Genomic DNA, 6,000 nt, shown 5'->3' with positions numbered 1-6,000 from the left:
AAAAACTATACTGTGGTGTGAGCTTAAACTCCCATGCATCAAATTTTAACAACCCATACCTTAGACTTCAAACATTACCATCCTATGAATTACATCATTTTGAAACATGAAGGCTGTCACACACAAGAATGTCATGCACAAATATAACAATGTTTATTTCAAAACTCCAACAAAAATAATAAAGGAATTAAACCATATTGAAATAATACCTGGGATTTGTTACTCAGTCTATTGGTACCATAACCGTTGGCGCGCTGTTGGAGCTCATGTGAAAACCTCTGGCAGAGAATTGTCTGTACTCACAGTCCCATGGACACAGTAGAAAGAAGATGTAACAGTCAGTTCAAACCAATTGTCCATCGGTTAGCTGAGTGATGAGGAGAAGCAGCCCTGGTGCCTGATCCGCGTGTGCAGGAGCAGGTTTCTCTGGCCGCATGCAAGTCCTGAGCACCTCTACTGCAGCAGCGTGTGTGGCAGTGTCCGAAGCACACTAGCAATAAGATTCAAAACCTCTAATAAACACACTATCGCCAAACCATAAATTTACACTTCTTTACAGTTTCCACAATCCATACTCACTCAGAAGCTTGAAAAAAAACATGCTCCTCACAGGCTTTCCGTCTCGCTCTCCCCCAATCCAGCAAGGCCACAGCTAGCTAGCGAACAAAAGTCCACACGTGGCTATGATATACGTGCTAACAAGGCAACATTTCAGACGGTATATTTCCTTCAAAACACGGCTAATTCTCTCATTTCAACAGGCTACGTTCACTTTACAAACAACCAGCTCTCTTTTATGACTAAATATAACAATTTCACACAGTTCAAGAAACTTACAAACAGCGCTCGACATCTCTCTCTTCCTCCTGTTTCTGTCTCCTTTCTCCGCACTTACGTCTGCAGCACATTCTGTGTTAGGTCCCGCCCTTCCAAGAATCCGGTAGGTTACCAAAATTATCCTGACTTGGCACTAATTGGCTATAAAATGGTGCCATACTGACTAACCAATGTGTAACAGAAACAGTACCTGAAAAGTTCAAGGTCCACCCAAACCGTGGGATATATTAACACTTTTCCAACATCACACATTCCTCTTATTTATCCAAAAAAAATGAACCCAAATAAACAGTGACTGAGGCATGTACCAGAATTACAGTTAAATGAAACTCAATTTACATATTTAAAGAAACAATATGTAAACAAAAAATTAGCAGGGCATTACACTCTCCCCCCACTGAAACAGTCATGTCCTCATGACACATGTAACAAAATAAATCACATCTCTGGATTTCAAATTTTTTTTTTTTTTTTTTACAGCCACAATACACACATTCTATTCAACCTATCCACTTGTAAAAAGTGCTCTTGTACCTCTTGACAGGAAATAACATTACATCATCATGACATGTGACCTCTATCGGAGTAACCTCATGTGTTCTGACTACCACTGAAGTCGGATTGCCCAATGAATCATATGTCAGTCGATGTGGGACCCTTATCTGTCTGTGAGGTCGTACACTCTCCACCAAACCGGTGTCATTGCCTCGAGTGTCAATAGTCTCCGGTTGTGTGGGAGTCTCAACAGTCATTTGGACTGCTGTCTCTCTGTCAGTCTCAACAGTCTGATCAACAGTACCTTCTAGAGTTCTGTCAGTCTCATCGGTCAACTCCAGTTTCAGAGGTTCCTCAGGTGCTGTAAGCTCCTCAGCCCTCTCCTCTTCCATGTCTGAGTCTCCTGAGACTGTAGGCTGAATATCCAGATCCAGGCCAAAAGGTTCAAAATACCGCTTGTCCTGACATTCTTCATTGGACGATTGCTGTGCGGAAGAAAAGCCATACCAGATCCCAATGTCATCCTCTTCTGACTCAGAATCCGCATCAACCCTGCTCCCATCTTGTGGAACTAATGAGCAGGAGGGCTCAGACTTTCCATTTCGCTGTGCTCTAAGCCTTTTACTGGCTCTCCTCTTCTTAGATCTGGATGTCTCTGTGGTTTTATCTGCCTGCAACTGCACCTCTTGTCCAATAGGCAGAATGTGATTGCGGTGGAGTACTTTTTCAGGGCCACAGCCATCCTCTGGCTTTAGTTTGAATACAGGCAATCCAGGCAGTTGATGTTCCACAATGTATGGAGTGGGTTTCCATCGATCAGCTAGTTTCTGTTTTCCAGTAAGTCCAAGATTTCTGATCAAAACTCTGTCTCCAGAGGCAAGCGGACAGAAGCGAACTCTCTGATCATAGCGTTGCTTGTTTCCTTCTCTTTTCTTGTCTGCCATACTCTCAGCCAGCTGATAAGCAGCCTGAAGCTCACGTTTCATGGTTTTGACATACCGCAGGTAAGACTTGGTTGACGTTCCATCACTTGAGACACCAAACGACAAATCTATTGGCAGCCTAGCTTCTCGTCCAAACATGAGGAAATATGGCGAGTAGCCAGTCGAGTCATTCAGTGTGCAATTGTATGCATGGACTAAATGGCTGATGTGCTTGCTCCACTTACTTTTGTCATGCGTGTCAAGAGTTCCCAGCATGTTAAGCAGTGTTCTATTGAACCACTCAGGTTGTGGGTCGCCCTGAGGGTGGTAGGGTGTTGTTCTGGATTTCCTTATGCCTAACATACTCAACAGTTCATGAATGAGTCTACTTTCAAAATCTCTGCCTTGGTCTGAATGAACTCTCTTGGGTAACCCATAGTGAACAAAGTATTGTTCCCAGAGCACCTTTGCAACTGTCGACGCCTTTTGATCTCTAGTGGCAAACGCTTGGGCATAACGTGTGTAGTGGTCTGTAACTACAAGCACATTGCAGATGTTTCTGGAGTCGGGCTCAAGCGACAGAAAATCCATGCAAACAAGATCCATTGGTCCATCACTTTGGAGATGTGAAAGCTCAGCAGCGATTTTTGGCAACGTCTTTCTTTGGATACATCTTGCACAATTTTTGCAGTACATCTCAATTTGTGTTTTCATCCGAGGCCAATAAAACCTCTCTCTGACTAACCCATAGGTCTTTTCAAACCCCAGGTGGCCAGACTGATCATGCAGGGACTTAAGCACAGTTTCCCTGAACTCTTTTGGAAGCAACAACTGTTGTCGCAATGGCTTGTTGGGTGGCTTACTGATCCTATACAGCACAGAGTCTTTAATCTTTAACTTGTCCCACTCTTTGAGCAACAATGCCACATCTGGATGCTTTTCCTTACTAGCAACGCTGGCACTCTTTTGACTAACTGCATGCCAAACTTCTCCAATGCAGGGATCTTCCTGCTGGGAATGAGAAACCTGTGCTGTTGTCATCTTGGGTAGAAGCTGAGTGGACAAAGAGGACAAGTTACAGTATGCTTTTGGGATAGCATGTTTAGATGAGCCCATAATATCAATGGCTCGCGGGGGGTGATGACGATGGGGATTGACTGTGGTCATATGACAAACAGCTTGAACTGTAGTAGCAGGCATGCATTTCTCCTCCCCATCACTGCTACTATGGGGACGTCTGGATAATGCATCTGCATCAATGTGCTGTCGTCCAGGGCGATACTTCAGACTGAAGTTATATGTTGACAGTTCAGCCAGCCAACGATGTCCTGCTGCATCCAACTTAGCTGTGGTTAGGACATATGTTAATGGATTGTTGTCCGTATGGACTTCAAACTTGGCTCCATAAAGGTAGTCATGCAGCTTACTGGTGACAGTCCACTTTAAGGCCAAAAACTCAAGTTTATGTGTGGGATAGTTCTTTTCAGGCGGAGTGAGACTCCTACTCACAAATGCAATCGGGCGCAAACCATCCCCTTGATCTTGATATAGGACACCTCCTAAACCTTCTCTGCTTGCATCAACGTGCAGTACATAAGGCAGTCCTGGGTCTGCGATTGCCAAGACAGGCGCCTCTGTAAGGCTCCTCTTCAGAGTTTCAAATGCTCTCTCACAGTCGGCATCCCACCTGGAACCAAACGGCTCCGAGGGGTGAAACCACACTTTTGCATCTTCTTCCATTCCTTTGCTTTTGTATGTTTTGCCATTTTTTCCAGTCTTTGTCATCTTTTCTTTTCTTCCAGCTAGAATGCAGCCCTGTAGCAACCGGTTGAGTGGATGAGAGACTTTGGAAAAATCTTTCACAAATCTTCTGTAATACCCACAGAAGCCAAGGAACGAACGGAGAGCAGTAATATTCTCTGGACGTGGCCACGACTTAACGGCTTCAATCTTTGATGGGTCTGTTGCAATGCCATTGCTTGACACTATGTGTCCAAGGTAGGTGACAGAGGGGCAGCAGAACTGACATTTGTCCAATGACAGCTTTAATCCTTCCTCCTTCAGGCGGTCCAGGACTTTAAGCAGGCGCTGTTCATGTTCTTCCAATGTTCTGCCGAAAACAATCAAGTCATCAAGGTATACCAATACCTCCAGGAGGTTCATATCACCTACTGTTCTCTCCATGACACGTTGAAATGTGGCCGGGGCTCCACAGATTCCTTGAGGCATCCGCTCGAATTGATAGAACCCGACTGGACAAATGAAAGCCGTTTTTTCTTTGTCTGCTGCACTCAAAGGGATCTGATAGTAGCCGCTTCTGAGGTCAAGCACACTGAACCACTGGCTACCGCTGAGGCAGGACAGAGCATCTTCCACACGGGGAACTGTGTATTGGTCAGGAACTGTTCTTCTGTTTAAGGTCCTGTAGTCCACACACATACGTATGGTTCCATTTTTCTTGCGAACCACAACAATTGGTGACGCATAAGGGCTCCTGGATTCAGAAATTATTCCAGCCTCCTTGAGGTCATTGATGTGTTTCCTCACATCATCCACATCATTAGGAGGTAAACGTCTGGAGCGTTCTCTGAATGGTTTGTCATCTGTCACTCGAATGGTATGCTCTGTACTCTTTGCACAACCAACATCAAACTCACTGCAGGAGAAAACCTCCTTTCTCTCCATCATCTTTTGACATAACCTTTCCTTCCACTCAGCAGGCATAGGTGAGTCACCAAAGTTAAAGGAGGATGGAGACAACTCAGATATGGATGGCTTAGACTTATCCTTGACAGGAACTTCCTTAACCACATCCACGGGGAACACATGTGCAATGGGCGTACCACGCTTTATTGTCACTTCGTGACTGGACACATTTCTCACAGTGACTGTGATGCGACGGCAATGGACACCTGGGGGATTTTCAACAACTGGCATGACCAGCAACTCATCAGGGAAAACTCCCTCCTCTGGGCGTTCTATGAGGACAGCCTGAGAAGTGAAACTTCCTGGAAACTTTGGAATGCCGGTGACAGTTGCAACTCCCCCCGGTGGCAAAGTGAAAGGCTTGGCTCTAGTGAACCAGACTGTTCCTCGCTTCATCTCCACCTCGTCATCAGGGGTCTCTTGAAGCTTTTCATAAGCCTCTTTAATGACTGGATGAACAGAGAGACTGTGAAGGAAATTGTCTCCTCTTTGAGTTTTGCAGGACAGATATAATCTCCTTACAATAGAGGTGTTTGTTCCAACCACAATGGAATACTCGCCCTTTATAACCGGATCAGGACACACCAGCACAAGTGTTTGGATGGTCTCTTTTACACCTACTACATCTTCATTGAACTCCAACTTCAAGTTCAGGTAACCATCATAGGGGTACCGATCTACACTGAGACCCCATAGCTCTAAACAGTCAATAGGAGTCAGCGGTAGATGCTTCAGATGTTCATCGTAAAAGGAACGATACAGCAGTGTAACTTGAGACCCACTATCAAGTAAGGCTTTACTATGGACACCCTCAATCTGCAGAGGAACAACAGAACTCGGTCCAACTAAACCTTCCGGGAGGCTAGCCTTCTTCTCGTTTAGCGTGTCACACTTGGTGGAACGTATCTTCTCCGGGGCATCAGGCCGTTCCTCTACTGAGCCCCTGTGAAGTTTCCCGCAGGCTTTTTGGCTTTCAGGAGGCGCTTATTGACTTTTCGAAGATTTTCTGGGTTTTGACATTCACGTCGGAAATGACCAT

This window comes from Chaetodon auriga, chromosome 24 (genome assembly GCF_051107435.1).
Source record: "Chaetodon auriga isolate fChaAug3 chromosome 24, fChaAug3.hap1, whole genome shotgun sequence".
In the NCBI taxonomy this organism is placed as follows: domain Eukaryota; kingdom Metazoa; phylum Chordata; class Actinopteri; order Chaetodontiformes; family Chaetodontidae; genus Chaetodon; species Chaetodon auriga.
This window is presented reverse-complemented; position numbering follows the sequence as displayed.